The sequence below is a fragment of the Maniola hyperantus genome, chromosome 7, assembly GCF_902806685.2.
Source record: "Maniola hyperantus chromosome 7, iAphHyp1.2, whole genome shotgun sequence".
NCBI classification, from domain to species: Eukaryota; Metazoa; Arthropoda; class Insecta; order Lepidoptera; family Nymphalidae; genus Maniola; species Maniola hyperantus.
Genome location: NC_048542.1, coordinates 15,842,034 through 15,850,654, shown reverse-complemented (window position 1 = coordinate 15,850,654; position 8,621 = coordinate 15,842,034). Strand labels below are relative to the sequence as shown.

At 37.7% G+C, this 8,621-nt stretch overlaps 1 non-coding gene across 1 annotated transcript; it reads right to left on the bottom strand.

Moving 5' to 3' along the window:
- Window positions 1–2,205: 2,205 nt before the first annotated feature.
- On the bottom strand, window positions 2,206–2,277 carry TRNAG-UCC (transfer RNA glycine (anticodon UCC)). The gene has a single exon. It is a non-coding gene; the product is annotated as a tRNA-Gly (tRNA).
- Window positions 2,278–8,621: the final 6,344 nt, after the last annotated feature.

The window sequence follows — 8,621 nt, the reverse complement described above, 5'->3', positions numbered from 1 at the left end:
TAAACTTAACTTAACAACTAATTCTACTACTATTAAAACTAATCCTATTTATAACGCCCGAGGGAGTCTCTTTGCGCCTATGTGCGCACCACTCCAGCACCTCCAGAGAGGGCTGTCCCTGAGGATTGATCAAGATTATGATGATGACGATTTTAAGCATCCATAACATTTTAATTGAGTTGCCATGATTGAGATGAACTTTTTGACTAGCTCTGTGTATTCAGTGCTCTGTGGTCGCCAGTAGAATAGTATAAGTATAGAGTAGCGAGTCACGGATGTTATTATTACTGGTGGCTATGATTGTTATGAATACACCGTGACCTGGCGAGCGCGTGAGGCAAATTAGATTTCTTCACGAGCTCTGTGATATAGCTACTCTGTGGTCGCCAATAGGAAAAGTACAGGTGTAGAGTAGGCTTGTGTTGGTATAATTAGAGGTAGACTTTTTTTATTAGATTTTTGCACTTTCTTAATTCTGAAACTTCAGGTCAATTATTATGGGTATCGTCGTAGATGTCCACTGCTGGTCATGTGGTATGGACTTCCACACGTCGCGGTCTTGTGCCGCCAGGATACAGCGGCTTTCTGTGACTTGTTTGATGTCGTCTGTCCACTTAGTAGGGCGTCTGCCAATTGGAATGATCAAAACTTCATAGTCGCTAATCGTTCCTCCCTGTGTTGGGGACAATACGCGGAGAAACTTTCAGCGTCGTGGTTTACGTGATTCGTATATAAAATAACGAAGGTCTAGCCCTCGTGGGCTCTTAGTCCATAATTGACGCAGTTAGTTATTGAAACGGTTGACCTTCGATGTCCATTAGCGTAGCACTCCCTACATCATTGGGGTTGATTGATTCATAACAAAAAGGGGTTTTGGTGAATATGTTACAAAAAGCAATTAGGACTTTCTGACCGATCACGGAATCTCTAAACCAAAACTCAGAGTACTTTATTCATAGGTATACTAGCTTATGCTCGCGACTTCGTCCGCGTGGACTAAACAAATTTCAAACCCCTATTTCACCCCCGTAGGGGTTGACTTTTCAAAAATCCTTTCTTAACGGATGCCTACGTCCTAATAGCTATCTGCATGCCAAATTTCAGTCCGATCCATCCAGTAGTTTGAGCTGTGCGTTGATAGATCAGTCAGTCAGTCAGTCAGTCAGTCACCTTTTCCTTTTATATATTTAGATTACTGTAGGGTTATTATGCCTATTAAAATCTTGAAACACATACGTACTTCTTCATTTTTGACTGGCATCTTAAATACCAGATTTCATCGAAATAACTTGAAAAATGACGGAATTCTATACCAAGATTTATCACCTTCAGGTGTGGAATTTTTTAAACGAAAGCAATAAATTATCACTTTCAGGATCACTTGGTTGTCTGTCTGTTCGTATGTCATGACTGTTAAGAAAACCTAATAGGGTATTTCCCGGTGACTTATGAAATTTGGCAGGTAGGTAAGTCTTATAGCACAAGTAAAGGAAAAAAATCCGAAAACCGTGAATTTGTGGTTACGATCACAAGAATAAAATTAAAATGTGTTCATAAACAATAAACATTGCTATTTTCAACTTTTAAAGTAAGATTGATGCACCGAGTGGGGTATCATTTATGAAAGGAATTTACTTGTACATTCCAAAACAATTTTTTTATATGCCTAACTAGCTGGGTCGCCCCGGCTTCGCTCGGGTGGAATTTAGAAAATTGAGGAGGGGGATGAATTTCCAAAAATCCTGAACCACGTATTTCTTCATTTGTGACCGAAAACCCAAATACCAATATTCATGCAAATAACTTGAAAAATGACGGACTTTCATCCCCTATTTAACCCACTTGGGGGTGGAATTTCGAAGTGGATACCTACTCTTTACAAAGAACACACCCTCAAAATTTCATGTCTCTAGGACCAGTAGTTTAGGCTGTGCGTTGATATATATGTCAGTCAGTCAGTCAGGACTTTGAATTTTATATATACTTACAGATAGTTTTTGATTTATCGTGAAAAATGTCGAAAAAAAATCGACTAGTACCTACGGATTCGGAACCCTTGCTGCGCGAGTCTAACTCGCACTTGGCTGGTTTTTTATTGACAGAATCTAAAAAAATCCTACAATTTTATGACATTTGGTAGGTACCAAAATACCGTTGGCATATAATAATGCTCCTTAGCTTTTGCGGGGGTAAATAAAAAAAGTGTGCGTTGGCCGGGAATCGAACCCGGATCAACTGCTTGGAAGGCAACTATGCTGACCATTACACCACCAACGCCTTGGTAACCTTCGATGAATTAATATTACACAATAACAAGACACGATCATTATATTATCCACCTGTGCAAGTGAACGTTTTCTTTTCTTTCAATTTTTCCGACTACACCTACCAGTACAACATATATTTATATGTCTAAATATATAAAAGGAAAAGGTGACTGACTGACTGACTGACTGATCTATCAACGCACAGCTCAAACTACTGCAAGGATCGGGCTGAAATTTGACATGCAGATAGCTACGAGTATTATGACGTACCGAAAGGCCCCCCACTAGGTGGACGGACGACATCAGCCGAGTCGCAGGGAGCCGCTGGATTCAGGCGGCGCAAGACCGTGGCGTGTGGAAGTCCCTACAAGAGACCTATGTCCAGCTGTGGACGTCTATCGGTTGATGATGATGATGATGATGACTGTACTAAGTTTGAACTATAAAAACATATCACCTCCGGCTCAGTGCATCTCCGGTGCGATGCGAATAGCCTGCAACTATTTGTTGTTTCGTCTCGCTCTGGCGCATTGTATATCTGTATCGTCGTCTCATCTCGTCAGTTGTAACGCGATCAATCGATTCGTTTTCACATACACGGGATTTATTGTGACGGATTAGTCTAAAGATATTTCCTATATTTTTTACATAATAATTATTATTATTAATGGAATAAAAAATTCTTTAGGCGCGTTCGGCGATTTTGGGATTCTAGGTCAACGGGAAGGTTTCTTGACACGACAGACAGACATACAGATAACGAAATGATCCTATAAGGGTTCCTTTTTCTTTTTGAGATACGGAGCCCTAAAAACTAAACTAATGTTAGTGGTTTTAACTTACTTATTATGATTTTAATTTTTTACACTACAATTACTTATAGGTAATTAAATTATTTTCAAGTTGAAAAAAACATTTATTTCATAGTTTTAAGTTTCCATTTTTGTCGGCAGTCATCACTGACTCAATATTTTTTCAGTTTATTAGTTTAGTTGGCTGTTTTACGCTGTACACTGGATCGACGACACGACTATACGCAAATGGAAATTATTGATGTCCGCTCACTATTGGCTACAATTCATTGTTGCAACAAGAATACCATAAATTCAGCCAAACACAACAATTGCGATTGTAATAAGTACAATTTAAAGTTATGTTTTTCAAATAAATGTTTTCGCTTGTTTGGGATGCAACTTGTGTAGACACTTTAGCTGCATCCCACATTCAGGCGACCTCCTCTATGGCGGGTGCAGCGGCCATCAGCGCCGAACAGGCCAAGAGGCGCAAATATGAAAACCTCGATGGGAGCTTCGTATTCGTGCCTTTTGGTGTGGAGACCTTAGGGCCGTGGGGCCCGGGGGCTCGAGCTCTTTTTGAAGAAATTGCGAAAAGAGTTATCGAGTCAACCGGGGACCCGAGAGCTGGCAGCTACCTTTGCCAAAGAATTAGTTTGGCCATCCTAAGGGGTAATGCTGCCAGCATCTTGGGTACAATGCCTCGCTGCGGTGGTCTCGATGAGGTTTTAGATTTAATTTAATTTATTTTAGTTTTAATTTAATGTTGTTTTTTTTAGATTTAAGTTTATTAATAGTTTATTTGTTATCCATTTATAAATAAACATGTTAAATTTTCAAATTAGACACATTACGCTTACTAAAACAGCCCCCCAATTGGGAGGCTGGTCAGATGCCTACGATCCATTTGTAGGAAAATCAAAAGCTTTTCTCTATTCAGATCTATCCTTAGATCCGTCACCACATTTGAGGCAGTCATATTGACTGTGTCGAGGAGGCCCGGGGGCATTGGACGTTTTCCACTCGTTAACTGGAAAAAACGTCATAGTTAGTACCCAATACCCATGCCCTTTTCTTTTGTACGTACTACCTACATAGGTACCTACATAACCTACATAGGTAAGTTTGCCTGGTAGAGATTGCTGTGAGCAATAAGGCCGCCTTTGCAAACAATTATTTTTTAGTTTTAGTTTCTTTGTTTTTGTCATGTTATGTAATATTTTGTGTGTGCAATAAAGTATTTCTATCTATCTATCTATAGGTACATTTTGTCAAACAATAAGAGTGCTTTGTCCCTATTAGGCAGTGGTCCGACAGCCGACGATGAACGAGAAACGAGTAGTACTAGAAACTTAAACGAGTTGGCGATCAGCGAGAAGCGAGTGTGTAGTTTCGATAGTTTTGTCGAGAGTGCAAGTGCGACGAGCGATTTGCCAATCGCCCGCGGTCGGTCAGTCCTGTGCAAACATGCGCGCGCGTTACACGTGTTCAAGCGAGCGAGCATCGCTGAACGAATATCGCTGAGCGAGTTTATTTTTGAAAGCTCGTCGCTCAGCGACAAAACTAGTAAAGCGAGTCGTCGCCGGCAGTGTGAACAGTCAGAGAGCAACTTTTGATATATGCATCTCAAAGTCAAAGTCAAAGTCAAATGATTTATTCAAAATAGGTAATAAATTACTCTTATTGATTGTCTGGTATAGTGTTAGATTTGTAAGATAATATAGTGGTGATAATTATAACGCAAACTTAAAACTAAAGCTACGAGGGTTCCAAACGCGCCCAGGTCTGAGAAGAGCCCACAACAAACTCAGCCGGGTATTCTTTTTATTATCACCACTTTACAAATTTATTGAAACTTATTAGAACTATCACAAAGTCGTTAAGCAACTCATTCCCAAGCTTGCTTATCATTTAAATAATCCTTTACATTGTAATAGGATTTTTCAATTAGTTTACGTTTTATGAAAACTTTGAACTTGTTGAGAGACATCTCCAATATGTCTTCTGGAAGCTTATTATAGAAACGTATGGAATTACGAGCAAATGAATTGCTAACTTTACTGAGCCTAGAGGCGGGAATTACAAGTTTATTTTTATTTCTAGTATTTATATTATGACAGTCACTTTTTTTTTTAAATTTATTTATGTTTTTATGTACGTACAGTAAATTTTCAAAAATATATTGATTATGCACTGTCATAATTTTAACTTCCCTAAATTTAGTTCTCAGCGACTCTCGTGGCCCCATACTGTATATGGCTCGAACAGCCCTTTTCTGCAGCACAAAAATAGAATTAATATCAGCAGCATTACCCCATAATAATATGCCATATGACATAATGCTGTGAAAGTAACTAAAATATACTAGTCTCGCAGTTTCTATGTCTGTCAACTGGCGAATCTTTTTTACCGCATATGCGGCAGAACTAAGTCTGTTCGATAAGTTATTTATATGAGAGCCCCATTGAAGTTTTGCATCTAACGTTATTCCAAGAAAAATAGCGGTATCCACTAAATCTAATTCCTCATTATTAAGTTGCACAGTGGTTTTCACCTGCTTAACATTTGGTAAAGTGAATTTAATACACTTTGTCTTTTTCCCGTTGAGAAGCAGGTTATTAGCTTCGAACCACTGTACTAACTTGGTGAGAGAATTGTTTACTTCATCAAAAGTTGTTAAGTATCGATTGATTTTAAATAAAAGTGATGTATCATCAGCAAACAAGACTATCCCGTAATTGTCCTTAGCGAGGTAAGGAAGGTCATTGATGTAAATAAGGAACAGAAAAGGTCCTAAGATGGAACCTTGTGGCACCCCCATTTTTACAACGGATCCGGGAGATCGCTTTCCATTCACGTCTACCCTTTGTATTCTATCATTTAGGTAAGAACTCATCAATTCCAATGCTGCACCCCTAATTCCATAATGGTGCAATTTCGCGACCAATGTTTCATGATCAACGCAGTCGAAAGCCTTGGATAAATCACATAAAACGCCAAGCGCATCACGTGATTCCTCCCAGGCTTCAAATATATTTAGTATTAACTCAACACCAGCATCGGTTGTTGAGCGACCCCGTGTAAAACCAAACTGTTTGGTGTGAAATAAATCATTAATGTTGAAAAAATTAAGCAGTTGAGTTAAAATTATTTTTTCAAAGATTTTACTAAAAGTGGGTAGTACAGATATCGGTCTGAAGTTAGTGGGGTCACTAGTACTACCTGATTTAAATAATGGAATTATTTTACTATGTTTCATTAAGTCTGGAAACTCACCACAGTCAACACAATTATTGAATATTAATGCTAACTCGGGTGCAACAATATCAATTAATGATTTCACAACGTTAACGGAAATGCCCCACAGATCATTTGTTTTCTTATTATTAATTAATTTAAAAGCTTTGATAACGTCAGAGCAACTAACGTGACTGAATTCAAACATTTTATTACATTCAGGCACGTTATCCTCCAATAGTGAGAGAGCGGCGGCTGCTGAAGAGTTCAATGATTTTGTAGTAGAAACAGGAATATCTGTAAAGAAGGTCTCGAAAACGGTTGCAACCTCGGGGTCTGACGTAATCAACTTGTCATGATATTTTAGTTCAAAATTACAAGTTTTATGTGTCACTCTTCCTGTTTCTTCGTTAACTATTTTCCAGGTAGTTTTTACTACATTGGAGCTGTTTTTAATTTTTGCCTGGATATATTTTGACTTGGCTGCAATGCAATCTCTCTTAAACTTTTTGGAAAACAGTTGAACGTACTGCTTGAATTCGTCACCAGTATCATATTGTCGCTCCGCATACAATTCATATAGTTTTTGTCTACTTTTATGTAGTTCTACTGTTGCCCATTCACTAAAAACTTTTGCATCAGTAGTCAAGACCGATTTACTGGTGAATATTGAGTTAAATATAGTATTGAATATATTAAAAAATGTATTATACATTTCATCAGGACTAAACCCATTTGACCTCTCAATCTTCATCTTCATCTCTTTCGTTTACACGGGATGTACCTACATTTATTGTGCGTTTCTTGAGAGAGAAAATCGCCGACAGTTAGTCGTTTTCTCGCCGGCGGTCGGACCACTGCCTTAAATATTAAAAGTTATGAAATGGGATTCTTAAATAGTATTTTGGCCGAACCGGATTCCGTTTCGGCTAAAGTTCTATTTAACATGTACTCGTAGTTTAATTAGTGTAATTGGCTTTATGGCCGTTCTAATTAAATAATAAATAAATAAATAATAATAAATAATAAATAAAAAGTGTTAAAAATAGATTAGGTAAAAAAATTGAAATGTAAAACTATGCAATAATAACTGTGTTAATCATCACCATCATTATCGACTGATAGAGTCCACAGCTGGACATAATGATTGTATCCTGTACTAAAGTAGAACATACTCTTTCTTCGTTGTTTTTTTTAAAGAATATTAGCCAAGTTTATCATGCTAATGGGGCCAATTCTCTTGTACACAATCTCTAAACTAAACTAAATTAACAGGTCTAAATCTATTGCTATCCCTTTCATAATGTTGCTTGCGGAAAAGGATAGCACTAGATTTAGACCTGTTAATTTAGATTAGTTTAGAGATTGTGTACAAGAGAATCGGCCCCATTATTCCCCTTTCCCCTCCAATTAAGCGTAAAGCTTGTGCTAGGAGTAGGTACGACAATAGTGCAACGGGTGGGGTTTGAACCACCGACCTTTCGGTTTTCAGTCCGCCCCTTTAACCGTTGAGCTATCGAGGCTCTAAAAATTGAATTGAAAACGTAATTTTCACAATTGTAATTAAATTTTAATGAAATAAACGCCAGTTATTAATGGCATAGTAACAGCGTCGTTAAGCGAAATCGCTATTAAAAAATTAGTAGGCGCCAAAGTTCTCTTGTAATAATTTTATTTAATCGTCGTGATTTTCTTAATACGAAATATCTACAGTTTTCTTCTAAATTAAATCAATATAATAACCAATTTGTTTTAATTATGTCGTACTACTTTTGAACCCTCCGTTTTTCGGATTTTGGTTTGTAAGATCCTAAATTCAAATTATTCTACAGTACGCGGCCAAAAGTAATGAACATCGAGCTGTAGAAGGAGATAGCAAATTTGTAGAGCACGTCTCGGTCATTAAGGCCGACAAAACGTCATATGAGTATGAGTAACAGAGACAACGCTCTACAAAGAAGAAATGTCATTCTAAAAGCCGATGTCTATCACTTTCGGCTGCGTACTGTAATCGGTTTTACAAGTATTTATTTATTTGCCTGTCTATCAATTAACATGGAGGTAACAAGAAACCTATTCCTTTTCGTGACTAGGTATGCAATATTCTTGTAGGTGAATAGTAATATTATTATTAGGGTGCCTACCTACTACCGACTTGACATGAATGTACCTAATAGTAAAATTATTCAGCACATTATATCAAAGGAAACAGTTTTTTACTCAAATATAAAACTACTAGCGACCCGCCCCGGCTTCGCATGGGTGCAACGTAGATACTAATGTGGTGTAATACATTGTTTTCGTGTAACTTTGACCATTTAGG